We start from the raw sequence: 11319 nt of genomic DNA, 5'->3' as shown, positions 1-11319 counted from the left end.
TTCGTCAAGGGTTTCACACACTGGGCCTTTCCTGTAATAAATCTGCTTACTCATCATGACCAGAGAACAGGAATGGTTGGATGGGGAAAGGAAATAAGCAAGGCTTAGATGTGTAGAGGGTGTATGTTAGGGCTGGGGCTGCTCAAGGTGGGACTGTCAACAAAGGCAAGGTGCTGGGTGCTTCCATGTTCTCCAGGTGTTTGTGTGCAGATGGACTGAGAATGAGCCCTGGTTGTGGAATAGCATCAATACCCAATATTCAACAATCACCTGGCCTGAGGAATGCCATTCTCCCCAGTGGGCCACAGCTCATCACATCAGCTTCTGGAAATCACAGAGAGGGTCAGGCTGGAAGGGAGCACAGTGAGTCATCGAGTCACTCCAGAGCACAGGGCACAGGATTGTGTCCAGATGGTTCGTGATTATCCTCAGTGAAGGAGACTCCACAGCCTCACTGGGCAGTCTGTTCCAGTGCATGGTCACCTGCACATTAAAGAAGTTCTTCATATTCAGGGGGAGCTTCTGTGCATCAGTTGCTGCCTATTGCCTCTTGTCCTATTGCTTGGCACCACCAAGAAGAGCCTGGATCCTTCTTCTTGATACCCACTTTTGGGTACTTAAGGACACTGATAAAATCAAACCACAAGTAATTGTAGCCTGAGCTAAACATCAGGTAGAGACTATCTTCCACCTGTGCAGAACAAGGACATGGAGCAGCCAGTGGTACATCACAGTCAAGAGTGGGTGGGCACCTCTCATTTTTGCCCTTTGTCCTTTGATTGTTATGCATGAGACACCTAGGCTGGTTGAAATTCCCCTGTCCTTCAGGAGCAGTATTGTAGAGAATTGTATCTTCTCTAGGGCACAAAATTGTTCTGACAGCTTATCACTGCTTGTTTAACAGCTGAGTGTTCTCACTTTCTGTAGTCACTAGATAATAAGCACAGTGAAACAATTATTGTGCTTCACTGATGTGCTAACCCTCACAGCCTCTTTACTGTTGAGTTCCAAAAACCAGCTTCATTCACTGTTAATTGAGGCTTGTCTTTGAGAGATTATGTAGGATGACAATTCCTCACTCATAGCAGCCACAATTACTTATAGTAAGTCATGGACAGTTAATTTTAGCAGACCTATCTAAATCCCTTTGGCATAATTTAAAAGTGGCAGCTAAATCTGTCAATTTTTTCAAGATTTCACACATAGACATGTAGGACTAAAAAAAATTAAAACAGATGGGTAAGAATGCAGTCTTCTCTCTCTGCAGAAAGCAAAGAAATAGACATTAAGTTTAGACTTGGAAAATACTTGCTTGATTTCTTCACATAGCATGGGCCACTGGGTCAACTTCCTGATTCCTTTGAAAACTTGGTATTTTTGGTAAAAGATCAAAAGTCACAGTGATAGTTGGACTGCAAGAATATTTTGGTAGAGATAAAGAGTACCAGCAATGTCCTGGATTCTTTCAAACATAGAGATGTCACTCCCTGAAAGCTCCGTTGCACTGTGTTTACAGTTGTGCAGTTTGGTTGTCCGTATTCTCTCTCCATTACTTGAATTTATTTAAGATAAAGCAGAATATTGTCTTTGTCATTACCTCAAGGAACAGGTAACATGAAGTTTAATTTCCTTCAGTTGTTCTTTATTCTGTTTAATACAGCCATCCAATGATAGTTTTCCACATCCTGGGCTATGTGACTTTTAGCAGAACTTAATCTCCCAATTCATGTTCCTGTGCTCAGAAATGTGAGTCACAAACATCCTAATTAGGGGGTGCAGGTTACTGTGTAATAATTCCTTGAAGAGAACCAGCAAGACAATTGGATCCATCACTCTAAACTTAGTTGCCAAAAGCCTGGAAAAATAAATCGATGTTTTTTATGAAATTCTGAAAGTATCTTCTCATCCCTGGAAGTGGTTTTAAGAAAAGGCTGAGTTTACTTGACATGGAAAGGTGCACACTGGAGTACTTCAAAAGCCGATTAAAATAAGAGGAGCTCTTGGGCACTGGATCTGAAGGAGCAGAAGGTCTGAGCTGCACCTTGCTTGCAGACAACCCAGTGTATTGCTGCTCTCTAGTTGAAGAAACTGTGCTGAGCTGTGCTACCACAACACCTGTCCAAGTGGTCAGCTGGGGTCTCCATCAGAGAGACTCTTCTTTTTTTAAGCAGTGGCAGTGTTGGCTGTGCGCTCTTAGAGGACCTGTTCTGGGAGCAACTGTGCTCCAGGAAGCTGCTGGGCCTTATCAGCACCTGGGAGGATGCTGAGAGCAGATAAAATTTAAACAGCCTGCTGGGAGTTCTGTTGCACTGCTGATAACCTGGCTCAGTTTATCACCTGGGCTCAGGTTGGTCTTGTGGAATCTCTCTGGGAAAGTAGTGACAGGAGTGCTGGCATCAGTGATGTGCAGCCATGAAGGGGTAAGTGACATACATACTTATTTTAAGATTGCCAAGAGAAAATCTATCTGATTTCTTTAGTTTGAACATGCAGCTGGAGCTGAGGGAAGTCGGGCAGTGCAGCAGACAATGGAAAGCTGCTAAAATTTAAAAAAAATAGTGTGCTTTCCCCTTTTTTAATTCTGTACAAAACACAGAATGATTTGGGTTGGAAGGGACTTAAAAGATGATCTAGTTCCAATCCCCTTCCATGGGCAGGGACACCTTCCACTAGACTAGGTTACTCAAAGCCACATCCAACCTGGTCTTGAACACTTCCCGGCTTGGGACATCCACAGCTTCTCTGGGCATCCTGTGCCAGTGCCTCACCACCCTCACAGTAAGTATTGTACTTACCAGCTGTAGAGAAACTGGAGCTGTGGATGGCATAGCTAGGTAGTCTCCTTGCATGGGCAGCAGAAGAGATTAGCTCCTGCACCTATGGAGTTCAGGGTGTGTCTGAAGCCTTAGTTAACTTTGCTTGACCACAAAAGTCACTGCATTTAAAGCTTTTATTTTTATCTTCTTTTCAAAAGAAAATTATCATCTTATTTGCACAGATATGTTAAAATATTAATTTAATTTAAAACAAACACAAAAATACTCTCTCCCCCCCATAAAGTACCTCCAAACCCTGAAAGTAAAAATTCTATCTTTTTTCTGCTGTTTTTTATGAAAAATATTCCTGATAACACAGCTTCAACCAGTGGAGAAGTCACATTGCTGATCAAAAGGGAGTTCTTCACTTAATGCATATAGTCATTATGGAGTCCTCTGCCAGCATCTCTTTAGTAAAAATGCATTTTCCTAAAAAGCCCTGTCAGGTTTAGCATCCTTACAAGAGCCTTGGAACACCAATGCTTGTCTTGTGTTCTGCTGACCTTCCATCAACCCTAAAATAGCTGTTCCTACCCCACTGAACTTTCTATGTACAGAAAGACATTTGGTACCAGCTACATTTGAAGAAAATATACTATATTTAAAGCTATTAGTCAGTATCACAGATAGTTCCTGCCCTCCCCCATCCCCTGGGATTGTTTGCCCTTTTAAATGGAGTATGTTTGGATAGAGTACGTGTGTCTTGCATGCCTGTTCTGAAGGAGCCCCCCACAGATGCTATTTAACATATCCTCTCTTAATTAAAGGGGAGGCCAGTGTATTTTATCTGTTCATCTAGGTGGAGCTGTCAAAGTGGATTTGGAGCTGGATTTAAAGACCATTTAAAATTTGTAAATTTGGTGGATATATGCCTGCGGGTGAGTCTGAAAGCAACCACACTTTTACCATCTTCATTTATCCCTTTTAAAAAATAAAATTTGATTGTCCATTATTCAAAATAGACTTCATATAATGCTTTTGGCTTTATTTAGGGTTTATGTTTATTTGTGGAAAGTCAATGTTCAGTCTGCATGTTCTCCCAAAAACTGCAAAATCTTGAAATTCACCACAAAAAAAACATGCAACTCAAATGTGGTTTTGAAAAAAGCAATCCAATTCCTTCTGTCCTCTCTCACTTTTTTTATTGGGTAATTCAATATGGACGTTTTTCTTTCCAACTTAAACCCATGAAGTAGTCAGCAGTTTGTGGAGTATGTATCTATGTGTATATATGCATGCATATATATTTATTGTTGAATGTCTAAGAAATCAACCTTGGTTTCAAAATGGTTGGTTTTCATTTATACTCAAATACTTTGTTTTGTCACATTCCCCAAGGTTGCCCCAAACGAATGTCTGAAGTCATCTCAGAGTTAGCAACATAATCAATTCTAACCAGTTTGTTTCCATTCCTGATTGCTTACTTTTTCCCATGAGAAAATTTTTTGGGATAGCATGTTTAACTTGTGGAAGGGAATGGAAGTTCCATTCCTGCAAAATATGAAGGTTCCCTGACTTGCTATTCTTGTTTCATACTCACCACAACCTATTATAGATGCTTGCATGGATTTTTCTGTTTTCTTTCCTGGCAGGTTTCCACTATAAAAATGGAGGCATTACTTTTGGTACATCCTCTGGACTAAAAGTCTCCTGGCATCAGTGAAATAAAGCAGGAAGGTACACAGTGTCCCAGCCCTAGATGAAGTTGTGATAATTAGCTTTTGAAGATTTAAAAGTTGATTGATTTGTTGTTGGGGTTTTGGGGTTTTTTTTTTTTGTCTTTTTTCTTTCCATTATTTTTCTTGGCTTAGTTTTCTTACTCCTTTCCTCATCTGTGTTTAATGACTGGTTAATGACCTGGTGTTAGGCACCTTAAAGGAAGTTTCTTCTAAGTGTTCAGCCTCAGTGCTTCCTGCTCCACTTTTAATCCCTCAGTGTCATACATGTCTTAGTGCCTTTGTGCATCTCTTAGTGCCTTTGAGTGCTCAGTCTCCTTTTCTGCAAGTTGAACATCTTTCCTTGACCTTTCAGTGACTCTTAGTCCAATTGACCATGTGGCCATTCAGGGTGTAGTGCAGCCAGATGGGAAGGGGGTGTTGGGTTTTCACTGGGACTCTGCTCACCTTAATGTGTGGTGAGGTCAGGGAAAGGAAAGGGAGAACAACTATCATAATTCCATTAAAATGGAAAATAGTTTGGGCTTTTTGTTTGCCAAAGCCCAGTGAAAAATGGGTTCCTACTGGATAAGGGCAAGTTCTACTGGGAGCATAGAAACCTCACGGTTCCTCCTGGAGTTCTGTTTTATCCCAGTATGTCAGGCAGGTTTTTGGAGAGTGTATGGTCATAAATGGGGTCGCTTCTTGAAAATGCCAACCCCTGGTGCCTGGTGGGCTGTACTGTATCAAAGGGTTGTGCACCTTGGAGGTGTCCCAATGGCACTTGGGGGGATACTGTGCACAGAGGTGACAACCTGACCCAGCAGCCTCCCACTGCTCCAGTGTGTGCACATCTCTACACTCTGGTAAAAGAGGCCTCCACATGCTGGATGGTGCCACGTGGCGTACCCAGTGGAGCTGGAGAGCAGCTTTGTGTGTGCCAATGACCAGCTGCAGCCTGCTTTAACTTTTGCTGTGACCCTTCTGTTGAGAGCTGGCTGCTGGTCTTCTCTGGAAAATAATGTTACTTATTTTGGTTTTGAAGCTCCAGTAAATCTGTTGCTGTCTTTTGCACTGTACTGGGACATGTGGGGTTTTCCAGTTAGTTGTGTCTGTACTGTCACAGAAACTTTGGATTAATGCATCACCTGCATGCCAAATATCTACCTTTTGAAGATGATATACTGAGAAATAAAGAAAGATGGAAAATCAATTTGGGATATAGGATGCCCCAGGCTGATTTGGTTAGAGTAAATTTATTTATGTCTAATCCCATTGGTTTTAGAAGTTCTGCGTTCAGTCTTCACCCCATAAGGAAATTCAAAGTCTTGGCACTCATCAGTGCCAAAAAATAAATAACTGACCAAGATTCTCTCTTCAGACCTGTCCCAAGTGAAATTTTGTGCCTAATTTTGTTTTGTTTGTTTCATTTGCATATGTGACTGGAACCAGTGCCTGCTAGTGGTATGGGTGAATAGCAGGGAGCCTTACACAAATCGCATGGAATAAGCTCATGTCAGGCAGGGGCACAAGGGTGACATGAAGGTTTGACATACATCAGCTTCTTGAAAACACTGTGTATGCTGTCAGTCACTGAGAAGGAATAAGTATGCTAAACAAAACCTTTCAAGCAGTTCTTCTCTGCTTTAAGATGCTCTGGCAAATTCTGCAACAGGGTCTAAACTAGTTGGAAAACAATCACCTGGAAAAGAAATCTCTGGGAAGCTTTTGAGGTGGCATTGTGGTTTAGAAATGATACTCCTCAATTCAGTGCCCTCATCCCCAAACCACACACTGCTGTTTCTCACTCCCCATTTTCCCTTTCGTTTTGGCCAAAATTAGGTCTTTTTAACAAAATTCTTTTAATGTCCTTTTGATGGATCAGAACAAATGGAAGAAAGCACTCTTCATGTGTTACAAAAAAACCAGGTACATTTCCACTACCTTTTGGAAGAGCACTGGGGATATCCCTCGTCTGAGCACTGGACTGCTATGATTCAGCCCAAGGAACCTGCTTCACGTTGATGCTCAACACTGCTGCACCAGCTCTGTGCAAAGGAGGTGACACCCGTGGGTGGTGGAAGGCATCAAGAATCTCCAAACCCTCTTTCACAAGTTTGTGAAAACATGATTGAATATTGCTTCTGCAGCCAACAGGAGCAGGAAACCACTTCTGAATTAGAGCCAGAAGTCACTTATAAAATACTTCTTTGGCCACCTGGTGCAGGGCTTGCAGCACCTCAGGTACGTTAATTCACCTGGTTCCTTACAAACCCTAAGGGAGATGGATAATCATCCTCTCTTTCTTGGAGAAAGCAGAGCGAAACTTGAGAGGTAAAATGCTTTGATAATGACAGTCAGACCCTGGCAGCATTTTGCAGTTAGAAAGTGCTGGCTCCTGGAGGGCTGCCAGGCATTTCTCAGAGACAGGCAGGAGCCTGTGTGTGCTGTGCAGGGCATGTGCAGTGAGCTGGCAGCATCCTGGAGCCTTTGGTGTGCCAGCAGGCAGGCTGCACATTAGCTGGGTCTGGAAGCCCATGGTGGTGCAGGCCAAGGAACTTTGAGCCAGTTAGCAGGGCTTTGCCAGGTTGAATCCATAATAGAGGTAACACATGAATTCTGCTTGAGGGCTATCTCTGCTTGCTGCTCCACTGTGCTGTGAGGAGCTTGGGTTGTTGCTTACAGGGGTGATTATTTGTCTTGTCCTTTGCTTTTTGGGTACAGAGCCTTTAGTTCCTCTTCCTTTGCAGTACAGGGGGTAGCTGTCTCCCTTTCTGAAGCAAAGCCTGGTGATAACCATGTGTTACCACCACAGATAGTCAGCGTTGAGCCACAGTCACAGTGGTGGCAAAACTGCATTTCATTCCTATGAGGGGAAGGGCAAAAGGCTCACTGAGGATTTAATGTTGCCTGCTGGAACAGAAACCAGAATGGCTTCTCTGCAGGGCCTCCTGTCTCACTAGCTTTACTGCTGCCCAAACAGTCTGCCCTGATAAACAGATAGGATTTAAGAGTCATGAATGTATGGTAGCCCTCAGTTTGTGTATAGCTGAGCAGCTGGCTTGTCCAGGTTAGGCATTAGGAAAACCTTTCTGGGTGATAAAGGGGGAATGATAAAATCATTTATGTTAGAAAAAAATCTCTGAGATTGCGTCCAACCTGTGACCAAACACCACCTTGTCAAGTAGACTATGGTATCGAGTGCCACATCCAGTTGTTTCTTGAAAGTCTCCAGGGACAGTTACTCCACCACTTCCCTGGATAATTCATTCAAGTGTTTAACACCCCTTTCTGTGAAGAAGTCCTTCCTAATGTCCAACCTGAACCTCCCCTGGCACAGCTTGAGGTAATTTCCTCGTGTCTTGTCACTTGTTACCTGGGAGAAGAGACCAGCCCCCACTTTGCTACAAACTCCTTTCAGGAAGTTGTAGAGAGCAATGAGGTCACTCCTGAGCCTCCTTCTCAAGAGAAAGAGAAGGTGGACAAGCCTGTGCAGACATCAGGAGAGGATTTGCTGGTGGAGATTTTTAGGAACAAGTTGGACAAACCTTGTGTAATAGAGTAGTGATTCCTACCTGAGAGCAGGGATTTTAATTGAATGGTTAATCTCAGTCTCTTCCACTCCCTTGTTGTGTTTTGGTGGTTTTTTTGGTTGGTTGAGTTGTTTTGGTTTTGGGTTTTGTTGGTTTTTGTTTTTCGTGTTTTGTTTTTTTTTTTTTTTTGTATTGCTACTTTACTCTGTAAATTCTTTCTAGAAGTGTAAGTACAGAAAAGTGTTCAGAACATTTGAACATTTTAGCCCTTGGGTTCAGGCACTTGCATAATAGATATGGCATTTTAAATAATTAACAACAAATGCTAATTCCTGCCTGCTGTGCAGTAGATAACTTTGGATAGAAAAAAATGGCAGGCTAAAGAAATTTAGATTGTTCTTGAACTCTCCCTGCACCTTCTGGGAAAATCAACAACAACAACAAAAAAGTAAACAAAATCTAGATTGTATGCAATCTGTGGGCACATTGACAACCTGAATTGGCCTCACATATCCAGTGAGGACAACAAACCTGTGTGACTTCTCTTCAGTTATTAATTATACTTGTCAAAGGTCACAGTGCAATATGGTATATTTTTACCCTCAATTTCCACTGAAAAGTGCTTTTAGGGTAGCTTATTTTGTCCTTTTTTTGATTACTGACATGTTCTACATTTCAGTAGCTCTTGTTTGAATACACATAGCCTTAATCACTGGCCTTTTTTAATTTATCTCCTTTAAACTGTGAAAGGTAAAGGTTTGTAAGCCCTAAAAATCCATATATCCAGCATCTCCAAGGCCTAGAGGTGAAACTGAAAAATCATTTCTCCTGAGTAAGGTGAGTTGGATTTGACTTGAGATCTCAGTGTGCTACAGATGATCTTTATCTTTTCCTTCCTTCAAGATGTTTTTGTGGAACTGCTGGGGTTTGTCTTTCATCCTTCAGAGCTCTGCTGCTTTTTTTTTTTTTTTTTTTTTTTTTGTCTGAGCTGACAAGCCTGATAAATTTACCACACAGGAGCATCCCTGTTTGTGTTAGTATGTTATTTATATATAAAAATGCAGCACTGGAAACATCACTTCTGCTGTGAGACCTGTTCCAGCTGAAGTCTGCATCCAAGAAGTCCTGCTGTGGTCTGCTGCCATGTACCTACTCCCTAAGATGGCTGTAAGATTGAGAACTCTGCCTATGAAGGGCCTCAATGCAACTAAACTGAACTTTCTACTTTTGATCATCTAACAAAACTCATAAGCTTCTTCCAGATAAAAGAATTCATCATGACCTCTAGTCTGTGTTAGGACTGTACATGAACTTTAGGCTCCCATAGTCACAACAAACTGTAGGTTTCCAGGGAAGGGAATCATTAATTTGGAAGACTGACATCCGTTGCATCCAAGGACAGATCCAGCTGAGGATCCTTCACTCATGCCTGAAGGAGCTTTGCATTTGGCAGCACAGTGTCCTAAATCTGTGCTAGCTCTACAGTTGTCAGCAAACTGTTCTCCTACTCCTATCCTTTTCCAGATGTTTAAGAAGTAAAGCTGTATTTTACTCTTAATGTCAGCTGTTTGAGAATGCTGCTGCTTTTTAAATAAATACAAAAGTTAGGATCTTAAATCATAGATAATGTATAAATACTCTTTAAACCCACATTTGAATAGAGTTTCTGTTGCTCACCTGTCAGGTCTCTGTTGCTATTACTGGAGCTCAGATCACCCCTGGCTGAATGTTTCAGGGAACTTTGCTCCCCTTGCTGTTCAGGTGATTTGGTAATACTGGAAAATGCAATTCTTTTGGCTGGAATCTTAAGAAAGCTTCTTTCTCTCTCACTCACTCCCATACCCCTTCTGAGTTGTGTTTTGCATCATGTTGACCTCTGGAAAAATATTACTCATGCAGAGATGGCCAAATTTTATTTATTCTTTCCTCTCATGCCACCAAGTGATATATTAATGTTTGATCCTCAGGTTTTCTTACAATGTATGCTTACTCTGTCTAATAGAGCATCAATCCTGAAATTATTGTCAATTATATTTTAGACCATATGTTTTATCTGGTTGGCAGAGTAAGGAAACAGAAGGAGTGTGACAGGGAAGGCAGTTTTTGTTTACTGTGCTTTCTCTAACAGACCAATGTAACTAGAATGCTGTTAGATTAGATGAGAGGGATGGGATGGTTTTGCTTTCTTCTCTGTGCAATTATAGCTTGGACAGTGACCTGAAAAACTTTTATCAAGCAGAAGGAATGCTGAAAACAGCTGTTGCAAATCACCTAGCCATGAGCACCGTTATCTGTATAGGGATAGTCTTCATTCATTTGCTTTCCTCACCACCTGTCTGCTCTCCCTTTGCTGCTCTGTCCTTGTGAGTTTACTTTGTCTTTACTCAGCAGTGTTCATGAGGTGGTTCCTTGCCCTGGCTCTCTTTCCTAATAACACTCATTATTTACTTTCTTAACCTATTAGAATTGTATAGAAATAATATTGTCCTGTCATTTTTACCATTGAAAATTAATTAATATATGGCATCAGTTTTCCAAAGAACTTCATAAAATGGGATACTATTTGAAAACAGGACTGTAATTCAGATATTCAAATTCTCATTTTTCATAATCTCACTTTTTATACTTTTTAGACTTTGTAATGACAGCTTCATTCTTTGATCTGAATAAGCAGCTCAGACCTTGTGCAAATGAATAGTGTTTCCAAGAAGTGTTTGTATTTACAATGTATTTCATGTATAAGAGCTCCAACCAACTGAAATGCTGAAAAGTTTCTTTAAATGAGATTATTTTTTTTTATGGTGTCTAGTTATACATGATTTAAGGTTATAGACTTTCATTTCAGTCAGTTCCTGGTCTTTATATTGTATGTGTCCTGTATAACTCCATCCTCCAATTCATGTGTGCAGCCACAAAAAAACCCAGACAAAGCAAAACAATTCTGAGACAAGAGTAACACACTTAGAAGAAAAGATGATTAAAGGTATGTCTATCAAAGGCAACAATTACCAGATTCCTTCTATGCAGGTGTTTGTATTAGATAGTTAAGTATCGTGAAAAGTCTGTGATAATAGAGATAGTTGTATTGGAAGAGTGGTAGTGCACATTGTATCTATCTCTTTTCTCGCTGTAGCTGCATGATGGGAAATTCTCCTGAATTTCCTCTCTGCAGTGTCTAATGCAGAAAAGCCAATTCTCTCATTTGCTCTTTGTTTTGGTAATGGTTATCTCTTCATTTATCTGTTAGTGAAAGTAGACAGGGAGTGTTTTATGTGCAGGCACCTATAGCTCACAGGAGTGGCATAGTCATTTAGA

Source organism: Zonotrichia albicollis, chromosome 3 (assembly GCF_047830755.1).
Source record: "Zonotrichia albicollis isolate bZonAlb1 chromosome 3, bZonAlb1.hap1, whole genome shotgun sequence".
Lineage (NCBI taxonomy): Eukaryota > Metazoa > Chordata > Aves > Passeriformes > Passerellidae > Zonotrichia > Zonotrichia albicollis.
The sequence above is the reverse complement of the archived record's forward strand: the minus strand, read 5'-3'. Positions refer to the sequence as shown.